A 14174-nucleotide genomic window follows, 5' to 3' on the forward strand; every position below is an offset into this window, starting at 1 on the left:
GCCTCCTTTTCTACAAATTTCTCACTTTCAAATCATTTCCAGATTATCCTATTCCATTCAATTTCATTTTTTGTCCGTCTACTGCTTATAACAATAAAGTCGTAGTTAATCTTCGAGTGCGATCATCCCCACACTAAATGCATCGGATCCCATCAAAACACCGCAGTTAAGCGTGCCTGGGCGAGAGTAGTACTAGGATGGGTGATCCCCACGGGAAGTCCTCGTGTTACACCCCTTTTTCACTTTTTTTTTTCTTTTGTCCTTCCTAGGACAACCTGTCCGACTTTTAGCCCATTTAATCGCCTTCGCCTTTTCAACAAATTTCTCAGTTTTAAATAATTTCCAGATTATCCTATTCCATTCAATCTCATTTTTTGTCCATCTACTGCTTATAACAATAAAGTCGTGGTCAATCTTTGGGTGCGATCATACCAACACTAATGCCTCGGATCCCATCAGAACTCCGCAGTTAAGCGTGCTTGGGCGAGAGTAGTACTAGGATGGGTGACCCCTTGGAAGTCCTCGTGTTGCACCCCTTTTGCCCTTTTTTTTTCATTTCAACCTTCCCTGGACAACCTATTTGATTTTTAGCCCATTCAATCGCCTTCGCCTGCTTTTCGACAAATTTCTCGCTTTTAAATCATTTCCAGATTATCCTATTCCTTCCAAATTTCATTTTTTGTCCGTCGACTGCTTAGAACAATAAAGTCGTGTAGACACCCCATTTTTGACCGACCTTAAGACTCAGACGTCACAGATTGAGCGCTCGGTGATGATGAATATTGTGCTCGTTCTGAGGTTTCAGAGTCTCGGCTGCGAGCCTTGCCTCCGGACTTCGGGGCTCTATTGTGCTTTGCCTCGGTTTGCGAACCAGGTCCTGTTTTCTCTGTTTTCTTTTCCCGAAGGAAGGGAAAGGTCTCGTAGACCATCTCTCAATGGCCGTAGGCTACGTTTCGTGGTCGTAGGCCATTTTTCCTGTTTGGAGACCAATTACCGATTTTCGAAGCCGTCGGTCGTGTGCCTCTGTTTGGGACCGCTTAACTACCTCCGTTTGCTCCGGTTTTTGGCACACACCTTGTTTCCTCTCCCTAGAGGGACACTGTGGCCCGAGAGACCACCTTTGTGGTCATACGCCACCTCCGGTGCCTAACAGTCTGTTTTCGGGGCCCCAGGCCGCGCGTTTTGGCCCCCGAACCTTCGTTTTGCATTAGTTAGGGTTCATTTTTGGCATGGACCCTATTTTCATTGTTAGGAATGTGGTAGTATAGTGGGAGACCAGAAATTATTTTGAAAACCATTTTCTCTCTCCTCCATGCGGTTTTCTTGATAGAAAGCTGGTTTTTCCCACTTTTGGATCACAATTTCTGGTCTCCTATACCACCATTGTGTTATGCTCACCTGGGAGGCCACAAATATGGGTAGGCTGACCAGCTTTTCTTCCTGACCCTTTTGAACCTTGCTAGAAAGCTGGTTTTTCTCTCTCCTTGGTCACATTTTCTGGTCTCCCACCATACAGTTGTATTCTACTCATCTGGGAGGCCACCTTTCTGGTATAGCCGACCAGCTTTTCTCGTTGACCTTTTTGAACCCTGATCGGCTGACCAGGGCAAGTGGTCAGCCGACCACTAGAACTGGTTGGCCTACCTTCTGCTTTTTGGCCTTCCTGAGTTGCATATAGCTGTGCCAGCTGTGTAGCATTTGACCCATTGTCCGAGATTTTGAGCCTTTTGTTGGTCTCTTTAAGTTAGTTTTGACCCTCTTGCTTAGCTTCTTAGAGAAGCTTGACTCTTTTGTCAAGCTTCTTGAGGAAGCTTGACCCTTTTGGTCTAGCTTTCTCAAGAAGCTTGACCCTTTTGGTCTAGCTTCTTTGAGAAGCTTTGACCCCCTCTTGAGGCTTCTCCAAGAAGCCTTATCTCTCTCCCTCTATAAAACCAGCACTCCCCCTCCATTTGCAGGGGTTAGAAAAACCAGCCAAGGCATATACACTCCACCCTCCATATCTCTCTCATCCAAGCTCAAATACCCCATTGTTCTTGGCCATTACACCACACCTCATAGCCTACCACCTCCACCATCCATTCAATCATCTTGGAGCTGTTTTTCAGAGGTTGAAGACTCACCTTCTTGGTCCAGAACTTGCTGCATTGCTGTGCTACAAGGGTAAGTCCTCATTTCCCTCTTTTTTTGCATTATTTTGCTTCATAACTTAGCCCTATTTTCAAGCATTTATGGGTTTGTTATAAACTAAAAAGTGTCTTATTTTAAGCTCCTCTTGAAGTTTGATTAAGGAAACTTTTCTGTTTGAGGTCATATACCTCCTTGTATGCTCTATCCCTCTTTGTAGGCTTATTTTGCTTCATATCTTAGCCCTACTTATGAGCATTTTTGAGATTTTTCATAAACTGAAAAGAGTCTTATTTTGAGCCCCTCTTGATGTTTGATTAAGGGTATTTTTCTGTTTGAGGTCATTTACTTCCCTGTATGCTTGTTTGCCTCTTGTTTTGAGCCTTGCATCTAGGCCTTTGTTGCATGCTTTCTTTGGCCTTCTAGCCACTGAAATCCAATGGATTTTTAGTGGCTAACACACTGTTTTGAGAGCCAAAATCAGAGGGGGGTGACCCCCTCTCTCCTTGTCTTGTTTGTTGGCCCTTTTGGCCTTCCAAAGGGGCACCATCTTGCATGCTTTAAAGTCTTGTTTCAGGCCCTATTATGTGAGTTTTGAGGTCTGCCTTAGCTCTGTCCAGATCCCTTTTGGCCATATTTTGTGTCCCTCATGCATGTGTAGAGCAATCCTCCTTAAGGCCATTCAAGGGGACCTTTCATTGCATGCTTCATTGACCAATTCCAGGGCCTTTTTGGTGAGTTTTAGGGCTGTCATAACTGAGTTCTAGAGTTGGTTTTGCCATTTTACATGTCTATCTTGTATGTGTTGAGTAATCCACCTCATGGCCCTCCAAAGGAGGCCATCATTTTTGCATGCATTGGATACATTTTAGTGGTTATTTGGGCATATTTTAGCATACCATGTCTCTGTTTTTGACTAGTTTGGTGATCTCTCTTGTGCTTCATATACATGCCATGAAAACCATGCTTACTAGCCTATGTTGCATGTTGTTTTAGCCCTTCATGTTAGCACTTTTTAGCCATGCTTGAAACTGATTTGGTGCATGTTTAGGACTGCCATGGCTTTGTTTTCATGCCTCATGGTCAAATAATTCTTTCTTTACATACTTGTGGTTCAATGCATTTGCCTAGTTTTGAGTTTCGGGGCCTATTTCATGCATTGGGTGACATGTTTCCATGATTCGGGACCATTGAGCATATTATTTCAGAGCTGGAAATTGCATGTTTCTATGCCATCTTTCATCCCTTGCCATGCTTTGGTAGAGTGGCATTTGATGCCTTAGGATCGGTCCCTTGCATCGTGCATGTTTGCATGTGTTTAGGTTGTCTCATTTTCATCATGTGGCCACTGATGTGAGTGTGGCTGAGGTCCACTCATGTTGGTGTAAGTCCATCGAGCATTGTGTATGCCATTTCATAGCATTGCGTATGCTAAGTTCCATATTAGAGCATTGTGTATGCCATGTTACATCACGCGCACTGTGTATGTCATTTTAGTCCACAGCATTTTGTATGCTAGGTTGCATGTTAGTCGCATTGTGCATGCCATCTCGTTTGCATTGTGTTTGGGATAGGAGCTAGCCCAAGCACGGGAAACGAGGGACGTTTCGTACTCCGAGTGACGAAACGTGTCTTAATTCCCGGTCGCCGACACTCCGGATTATCCATGATGGAGTTTACGTCTTGTTGTGTTTATATGTGCATTCATTTCACATTGAGTCATGCAATCCGACTCCTCGGCCACTGTGCATCGAGATGCGTGATTGGTGGCACGAGGATCGAGGTGTGCATACATATGTGAAAATACTTTGCCATGCCCCTTTCTTGCTCTCTGTTGCAACAAATCAGAAATCAACAGCCTTCAAGAGCTTTGCGCAACATTCCGGGATTAACTGCAAACAGAGGCAAATCGGGGCATCGCAATGGATTTCCGCGCAAGGAAACTCGAGCATGCATCTTTCATCATTCGGAACAGAGCTGAGGCGGTCCATGAATTTGCATACTAGTTTATTTGCTTTCCTAGTTAATTTGTTAATTAATTAGGGTTTTGTAATATTTAATTATTTATTCAGACTGTAATTATTTATTCGGACTGTATTATTTATTCAGACCCTCCGAGCGAGGGCACAATTGTAATAAGTGTGCGTGTGTGTGATGTATGTCTTCCAACCCCACGTCTTTCTCCATTTTATTTACCAGCTTATGATGGTTAAATTAGGGCATGTTTCAATTAGCATACTTATACTTGCATGTTTGCATCATTCATCTGTCTTGCATGCATCGGGCTCAGCGCATCATACTAACTGCATTGGTATTTCAATTCCAAATTGAATACGTGTTAGCTGTAGCATCATCATATGCCATCTTAGAATAGCCGAGCCTATTGTAGTTGCATTCCTGCACGTGTTGCATTAGGCATTTCATTATAGTTAGGATCATGCATTGATTTCTAACTAGTTTCTGTTTTGACTTGGAGTACTCGGTAAGTGTTTATGCTTTAGCATCCTTGCATGTGTGTGAGTGACTGCCATGATAGCATACTTACCATGAGGCTATGTGCTTATGTGATATACCTTCCTGAATGCCTGTGGGTGAAGGTTGGATTATCTGAATTGGAATAATGCATTGACTGTGAGTTTTAAGCCCACTAGATAGTGGCAAAACCATGTTTCCTAAGCCTACCCGAGGGTGGCAAAATCTCCATTTTAAGCCTACTTGCGAGTAGCAAACCGCTTTCAAAAATGAACATGAAATGTTTTATTCCAATTCAAGCGATCCGGTCTATACTTGTATGTTGTGCGCATCACATAGTAAATCTAGGCTAATAACCGGAATAAGAGCATATAATGTTTTCAAAACTCGGTATCATGGTTAGTAGAGGCCGATCTTTGATGGGGCGAGCGGGGGTGCTCACGAAGTGACCTTCTCCAATCGTACCCAAGTTCCCGAGCCGAGGCAACTTTAGTGATGACGGACACGTGGCCTTAGGCAAACGAGTCAGGGTTTCCTAAATTTCCCAAAATAAAATATTTAGGTGGTGACTCTGTATCTGGCAAAGCAGTCCATGTTTGGCACTTCTTTCAAAAAGATCTGTTTTCAAAAAAAAATCAATTTGTCAGATTTGGACTCTTTGGTGATTCATCGGTCTTGCATTACACTCTGTGAGATTAGATACAGGACCGTGACATTTGAGTCCTGAACTGTAGTGAGCCCATATGAACAAAACGGGATTCCCTCCCGGGACGTTCGGGGACGTCTACAGTTTCTGGCGACTCTGCTAGGGATTTAGAGAACTTGACTCGAACTCATGATATCTTGTTTTGACTACACTTATGTGTTTCTTTGCATTGCATTTGCATTGGTGCGCCTAGGACACCGTGTTTGCCGTATGTTATTCCTGAACGGTTTGCCAGAGGCTCGCTTTGCGAAGCGTGCCATAAGGCTGACCGGTTGCGGGCTCTGCCACGACAGGAACACAAACCCGGTTTTACCAGGGCACCCTTTTTGACCATTCAACCTAGTGCATATTCAGATCCATAGTGACAATTCCAAGCTAGGACAGGTTGCTTACCCGATATAGGTTGTTTGAAACCGCTGCGTGCGTAGTGAAGCCCTAGCTCCTGAAAAAATAGGACAGAGAAACCCTACCCCAACATAGGACTGTTTTGGCTCTCACTTACTTGTTATGTGCTTTTAGAGTGCGTCTCTACAGGGAATGCATGTATCAGTTAGCAAGTTTGGCCATCAGGCCTGCAGGCACCGGTTCAGTATTTTGGGAATCAGTTATCTGCGGGTATCAAATTCAGTTTTTGGGGCAGTGATTTGGGGATAATGATCAGTGTTTGAGAACAGTATTTGCAGCTTATCAGTTGTGTGTTGTGATGCCCAACTATGTGTTGTGTATTTATTTAAAGCCGTTATGCTGTCCGTTTGTCTGGTCATTTATTTCCTTATTATTGCTTTATTTATCTTTTTGCTAGGTAGATTAGCACAATTGCTTCAGACCAAGCAGATATTCCCCAAGTACTCTGGACTAGAGGTCGCCGACTCAATCGATCTGAGGATCTGGTTAACGGACAACCAGTGTTTTATTCCTTACCCCCGGTTATCAGACAAAGGTCGAGAAAACGCAGTGTATCTGAGCAAAGATTGTCAGATCAGTGGACTTTGAACAGTCAGGTTGAGCTTCCCGAGGCCACTCCAGAGATAGACCTGCCGGTAGTTCAGATAGATCAGGGCAGTATGGCAAGAACGACAGGAGTTGAGGAAATGATGCGTCAGATGCAGGAGACCATGAGAGCCATGCAGCAGGACGCTGTTCGTCGGGATGAATTTGCCAAACAACAGGCCGAGATCATGGCCCAGCAGGCAGAATTAATTGCCAGGCTACAACAGCAAACCGGAGCATCTACTTCGCACCAAGCTCCTCCCCCACCAAGAGTTCCGCCACCCGAGGAGGTACCAAATGTCCAGGGAGAGACGGACATTCCGACTGGGCTGGCTCCGCCCCCGATTCTACCTCAATTGTCCAAGGCACCTATGCCTATCAATTAACCAGACTCTCCCTTCAAATTCGAGGTCGACCCTACAGCACTGAAATTGAGCAAGCTCGAGAATTTGTTCAAGAAATCCCAAGGGGTAAAGGCTATCCCGGATATCGAGGACGAATATACTGACGTGGCTGTAACGCTGCCAGATAGGTTTAAAATACCGCAAATCGATCGCTTCGACGGATCTGGGGATCCCATGGTGCACCTCTGGTTATTCTCAAATATACTATGGCTGTTGGACCTCACCAGACCGCAGAAGCTTTCATTATTCGGTCGGACCCTGTCGGGTGTGGTCGCTATCTAGTATGCAAAATTAGCAGATGATGTCAAGCGGAGTTGGGATGAAATGGCCGAGGCCTTTGTTGCGCAATACTCTTACAATACCCAAATCGAGATTACAACCTGTGATCTTGAAACAACAAGGCAGGAGCCTAAGAAGAGCTTCTCGGATTTAGTAACTCGGTGGAGGGCGAAGGCTTCAATGATGACCCTAAGGCCTGCTGACAAAGATCAAATCCGGATGATTGTGCGCAATCTCCAGCCGAAACTGATGCAAAAAATGATCGTGCTCCCCTTCCCTACCTTTTTGATTTGCATGAGATGGGAGTACAGATCGAAGATGCAATGAAACAGGGTCTGATTGACCAAGACATGGAGCAAACCAGAAGAACCTTCAATCGCAACAACAATGCAGGCCCGAGCGGCGCTACAACTGCAAGAGCTTCAGAAGTAAACAGGGTCACCACCATTCTCCCTCCCAGACCCATGGCAGCTACACCTTTCTCTGGCGCGTCCAGAAGCAACACACAAACCATCAAATACCAACCTCGAGGCCAGAGAACCTTCACCCCATTATATATACCCCTGTCCAAGGCTCTGGGGGTGTTAATTAGGAAAGGGCATTTAAAGCCCCTGAAGCCGAGGCCATTGCCAAATCCACTTCCTCCCTCTCATAACCCAGCAAAATACTGCACATATCACCAACAACATGGTCACGACACTGACCAATGTTTTAGATTGCGTCACGAGATTCAGGATCTCGTTAACAAGCAAGTGATTGTGCCTCAAGAAAAACCCAATGTCACAACAAACCCTCTCCCACCGCACAACCAAGCTCCACCCCCCAAACGTATCAACTTTATCCAGATTGGGGTCGTATTTTACTATCCTAGCATATATATCACCCCGTCCCACCTACCCAAGTCGGAGGTGCTCCTTCCTGACTGCACTGACTTGTACATGTTGGACATCTCCAGAACCCAACCCGAACCAATGGTGGCGACAGTCGAAGACAGAACAGGGAAGATTTCAGGGCAGAATGCGATTGTTGAGTCAGAATCCGAGGAATCTAGGAGTTTTACTGAGGAGGTATATAGCCCGAGTGACTACATTCTATCAGTAGGCCAGGTTGGGCCAAATGTGGAATTGCCAGCAGGGGCAGAGCTTTGTGTGATACAGGGGAAGGATTTGGTCAGAGGATAGATGACTTGGCAGCTGTGGAAGGGGACTTTGCTAACCTCCAATTTTTCGACGAACAAGATCCAGAGGGCATGGTAGTCAACTGGTCAGATTTTGAGGAGTCAACAGAGGTCACCGGGTGGCTTGATGACCTACCAGATGTTGTTGACGAATCTCAGTTGGAACAGGGCCCGGAAGGGGCAAGGGCATCAGTTATGGCCGAAAGGGCCGGAGACCAAAATGCATCACCGGAGAGTGCTAGTGCTAAGAATTTTGCTCAGGATCTGGGCATTTTGAATACAGGAATTATAGAGCAGCCAGCTGTACTAACGCAGTTGGAACAAAAAGGAGTTGAAGAGTTTGAGAGAATCCGAAAAGCCAAGGCCCCTGAGGGGACTGAAAATGTCGTGTGCACGAGGATAGAGAATGTTGCGAGCATGTGGACGGAAAGTACTGTGAGTATAATTGCACCGGAGCCGGACAGGTGTCTGTTGGCTGTCGATGGAATGTGGTGGGACGACGACGATCTATGTCTTGCCCACACGGATGAGGATTGGGGGAGCAACCAGCCAGACGATACCTGGTACATGGGCGAAGTCGATTATATGACTAGAAGCGGGCGGTACTTCAAGCCCCCGCACCTAGATCAGCCAGAGGCGTTTGGGAAGGATAAGGAGGATGAGAAACAGAAAGAGAAGCAACTAGAAGAAGAGGCTATATTGAAGCAGTTGAAAAAGACATAAGCAGACATCTCCATCTGGGGACTACTTATGGCATCGCGAATGCATCGACAAGCTGTCTTATCGGCCATGGACAAGGCCAAGCTCTGAATAGACACCTCGCCCGAACAGCTGGTGGGCTTAGTTTTTCCGGGAGGGGAAACCCCGATGTTGACTTTCTCCGACAAAGAATTGCCACCTGAGGGTACGAACCACAGCAAGCCACTCTACATCTCTGTGGAGTGCAGAAACAAATGGATACCCGTGGTGCTTGTCGACACAGGGTCCGCCATCAATGTGTGCCCGGCAAGGACCGCATATGTACTCAGTTTAAAGACCACGGACTTTGTGCCGACAGCCCAAGTGATTCGGGCATATGATAACACAAGCAGAGAAGTAATGGGGATAGTGAAAATTCAGGCCAAGGTTGGGCCGGGACAACATGAGGTAGACTTTGACGTCTTAGAAGTTCCTGCAACCTTCAATCTACTTTTGGGGCTGCCGTGGTTGCACCAGGTGAAGGCAGTTTCATCCACCTTACATCAGATGGTGAAATACCCCCATGGGAAGGGAGTAGCCATTGTTTTCGGGAATTCATCGATCCATCCACTGCCGGAGGTGTCTACACCAGTCCTGGAAATTGAGCACGGTATGGAGGATGTGTTCTTATCCGGTTTCACTCTGGCTGAGGCCCGGGTCATGCAGAACATTTTGGCGGTTAATGAGGGGGTGTATGTCAGTGCTCAATCAGTATACCTGATGAACAAGCTTCAACACATCCCCGGTATGGGATTGGTAAAGAGCGGCCAGAAGGGCGTTGCAGCGTTGGCCGAAGTGCCACACAACCCATACACCTTTGGCTTGGGTTATCTGCCCACCAAAGAGGATTGGGTGAGAAAAGGCAAGGAGATGGCCGGGAGAGCCAAAGCAAAGAGGGCAGGGAAGCCTTATGAGCTAATGCACCGACCTATCCAGGGTACCCTAAAAGGATTCTTTGTCCGGGAGGGGGAGGACTTTCCATTTTGTGGCTTCCCGGAACCATGGTTGACCGCGGAGAGGAAGCGCGTACCAGGTTTTGAGATTTTCTTTGACCTACAGTTATTCGGGGATGACGTTCCCGAAGAGCAGACAGACCCATTAGCCAAGGCTGACCAGAGCAAGAAAGTGGAGTCTGAGGACGCCGAAAGTGAAATGGGGGTAGCACTGGCGTGTCTACTTTCAGATCCTCCGATCGAACAGAAGTGCTTAGGGGATGACTTCTCGGTATGCGTGATCGGGAATGAAATGGTTGCGGGCCTACCAGCAAACATTTGTGGGCCTACCAGCAAACATTTTCGATGCATCTATCGCACCCTCTCTCATTTGGCAGTATGAAAAGGGATTTTTGTCAAGCAGCACCGGGTCAGGTAGTGAACCGGAATCTAATTCCACCAAATTTGTTAAGTCGGAAACAGGTTCCAGCTCGACTGAGTCTGAGTCCAGTATTCCAGGGGGTGATAACCCGGATACCACAGTCTTGTCCAGGTCATCTTTTTCTTTCACTTTTGAGTTTGTTGTAACCGAAGAATCGGACAATTTGGATGTGCTTAATGAGAATAATGTGGTTGTGGTTTCTGAGTACTTTTCTGTGCCCTTGATTTATTGCATTAACTCAGACTTTCAAAATTTTGATGAAAACGACGAGGAAGAGATTCCTCCTATTTTGCAACACTTAATTGAACAAGAGCAGGAAAGATTTGTTAAACCCTTAATGGATGAAATCACTACTGTGAATATTGGTACTGAGGAGGACTCGCGGCTGGTCCAGATCGGGTCCACGTTGTCTTCGGAGGAACGCGAGCGCTTAGTCGCGTTATTAAAAGATTTCAAAGATGGTTTCGCGTGGTCCTACGAAGACATGAGTGGAATCGATCCTGAGATTGTACAGCACCGGATCCCTCTTGACCCCGAGGCCCGACCTATTAAACAAAAACTTAGAAGGATCCGCCCGAACTAGGCTCTCAAGATTAAGGAAGAGGTCACCAAGCAAATTGGCGTAGGTTTCCTGCTGGTATCCGAATACCCAACCTGGTTGGCCAACATCGTTCCGGTGCCGAAGAAGGACGGTAAGATCCGGGTATGTGTGGATTTCAGAGACTTGAATAGAGCTAGTCCGAAGGACGACTTCCCCTTGCCGCATATCGATGAGTTAGTGGACTTCACAGCGGGACACACTTTGCTTTCGTTTATGAATGACTTCTCAGGCTATAATCAGATAGTGATGGCACCTGAAGACCGGGAAAAGACTGTATTCACCACCCCGTGGGGGACTTATTGCTACAGGGTGATGCCATTTGGGCTGAAGAATGCTGGAGCTACATATCAACGGGCCGCAACCACAATATTGCACGACATGATCCACAAAGAGGTTGAGAAGTATGTGGACGACATGATTGTCAAGTCCAAAGAAAGAGAGGGCCACTACACCGCCTTGCAAAAGTTTTTCCAAAGGATCAGAGAGTTTCGGTTGCGGCTGAATCCTCAGAAGTGTACGTTTGGTGTTACAGCAGGGAAAATGCTGGGGTTTCTGATTACACAGAGAGGTATCGAAGTTGACCCTTCCAAAATCAAGGCCATCTTAGAAATGCCACCACCAAGGACTGAAAAGGAGGTGCGAGGCTTTCTGGGTAAAGTGCAATTCATAAGATGGTTTATCTCAAAATTAACCTTGACTTGTGAACCACTTTTTGGCCTCCTGAAGAAAGGAAAGAAGTTCCAATGGGACGGCCGATGCCAAGCTGGTTTTGAAGAGATCAAGGAATACTTACAAAACCCGCCCGTGTTGTCACCACCTGAGCCGGGGAAGCCGTTGATATTGTATCTTTCAGTAAACGAGACAACAATGGGTTGTATGCTCGCGCAAGAATCAGAGGACAAGGTGGAGAGAGCCATCTACTATCTGAGCAAGAAGATGCTAGAGTATGAGACTCGCTACACACCGTTGGATAAAGCTTGCCTAGCTTTGGTATGGGCTACCAGGAAGCTGTGGCACTACCTGTTAGCTCACTCCGTAATGTTAGTTTCACGACTAGATCCCATCAAATATCTTTTCGAGAAACCGGCACTTACGGGTAGGCTAGCTCGTTGGTTGCTGTTGCTTTCCGAATTTGATCTGAAATATGTGACGCACAAGTCAGTCAAGGGAAGAGCGGTAGCGGAGTTCTTAGCCGATCATCCAGTTGAAGGAGGTGAAGCAGTTGAGTACTTATTCCCAGATGAGGCCATTTTGCATATTGAAGATGAGTTTTGGACAATGTACTTTGACGAAGCGTCGAACCAGTATGGGTATGGGATAGGGGTGTTACTGATAGCACCCGACAATTCCCGTATCCCTTTAGGATTTAAACTCCAATTCAAAGTCTCGAACAACGAAGCAGAGTACGAAGCATGCATCGCTGGTTTAGAAGCAGCCCTGGAACTAGGGGCAAGATGGCTGGACGTCATTAGGGACTCGAACCTGGTTGTGTCCCAAGCTAAGGGAGATTGGAAGGTCAAAGAAGAAAATATGATAATGTACCACTAGACCTTGGACTTGCTGATTCCTCGGTTTGAGAAGCTAAACTTCACTCATCTACTAAGAGAAAATAATAGGTTCGCAGATTCACTAGCAACTCTATCTTCTATGATAGACATCCCGTTTGGAGTCCGGATGCGTCCAGTCATTATCGACCAGAAATTCATGCCGGCTTACGAGTCGATTGCTGCTATAGACGAGGTTCAAGATGAGAACCCCTGGTATTACGATATTTGGAATTTCTTGGAGAAGGAAGCATATCCACCAGGGGTAAATACCAAGGATAAAAGGGCAATCAGAAGAATGGTCGTTCAGTTCATCATCTGTGGAGGTAAATTGTATAAGAGAGGTCATCTAGGAATGCATAAGTTGTGCGTCGAAGCTGAAGAATCAAAATGCCTGATGGAGGCCATCCACGGAGGGGAATGCAGTGGCAATATGAACGGGGTAATGCTAGCGCGGAAGATCCTCAGACAAGGTTATTATTGGCCCACCATGAAGGAGGATTGTATCGGTTTTGTTCGGCGATGCCACAAGTGTCAGATCCATGCGAATCACATGAACATTCCGCCGTCGAAGCTGTACAATATGACTTCGCCATGGCCATTTTCAGTTTGGGGAATCGATGTGATCAGGGCTGTCACTCCAAAGGGGTCGAATGGGCATGAGTTCATCCTAGTCGCGATAGATTATTTCACGAAGTAGGTTGAGGCCCAATCTTATGCGGTGTTGAAGGCGTCGCACATTGCAAAGTTTATCAGAAACAACATCATCTGTCGTTATGGGGTCCCAAATGAGGTCATTTCAGATAACGGTTCCCACTTCAAGAAGGAAGTGATTGACTTGTTGGAGAAATACAACGTGGCTTTTCATAAGTCATCCACATACCGGCCGCAAACCAATGGAGCCATTGAGGCCGCCAACAAGAACATCAAACACATTTTGCAGAAAATGGTGGAAACCTACCGGGATTGGCCAGATAAGCTGTCGTTTGCTTGTGAGGCTACCGGACTTCAATTAGAACTTCTACTGGGGCGACCCCGTACTCATTGGTTTATGGGATGGAGGCCGTTCTACCTATTGAAATTGAGGTTCCGTCACTGAGAGGGCTGGCTGAGTGTCAAATAGCCGAAGCAGATTGGTAGCAGAGCAGATTTGAGGAACTCATGCTCTTTGATGAAAGAAGACTGAAAGCACTGTACCATGTTCAAGGTTACCAGCGCAGAATTGCTCGGGCTTTCAACAAGAAAGTTAAGTCCAGGAATTTGAAAGAAGGAGATTTGGTGCTCAAGGACAACCGAGCTCCCATCCACGACCCTAGGGGCAAGTTCAGACCCAATTGGACTGGTCCTTACATCATCAAGTCAATCTGGCCGGGTGGAGTTGTCGTTCTGATAGACCTAGATGGCCTAGAGTTCTCACAGCCGATCAACATGGACAAGTTGAAGAAATATTACCCCTGAGACTCTCGCTAGGCTGAAAACCCGAAAGGGTGACCTAGGCAAAAGTTAGAGCATAGAAAATCTGAAATTATAAAACTAAGCTCGCAAGGTTGAAAACCCGCAAAGAGCGGCCTTGGCAAAAGTTAGAGCGTAAAAGGAGAGTGAAAATACTCGAGTGAACCCGAGCCGGAACTACATAAGGCTTGATTCCCATTTTTGGGATACGTAGGCAACTTCATCCTGAAGTTCAGCCATAAACTTTTCCCCGATCAACTTTGTCCATTTTATCATCCCGGTCACCTTTGTCTATTCAGCATTCAAGAGTTCG

General features: G+C 46.3%; 1 non-coding gene and 1 pseudogene across 1 annotated transcript; both read left to right on the forward strand.

Moving 5' to 3' along the window:
• The first annotated feature begins 114 nt into the window (after nucleotides 1-114).
• LOC114291490 (5S ribosomal RNA) lies at nucleotides 115-235 on the forward strand (annotated as a pseudogene).
• A 183-nt stretch (nucleotides 236-418) lies between these two features.
• On the forward strand, nucleotides 419-536 carry LOC114291519 (5S ribosomal RNA). Its single transcript, XR_003639411.1, has one exon. It is a non-coding gene; the product is annotated as a 5S ribosomal RNA (ribosomal RNA).
• Nucleotides 537-14174: the final 13638 nt, after the last annotated feature.

This window comes from Camellia sinensis, chromosome 14 (assembly GCF_055761805.1).
Source record: "Camellia sinensis isolate YWXY chromosome 14, ASM5576180v1, whole genome shotgun sequence".
Lineage (NCBI taxonomy): Eukaryota > Viridiplantae > Streptophyta > Magnoliopsida > Ericales > Theaceae > Camellia > Camellia sinensis.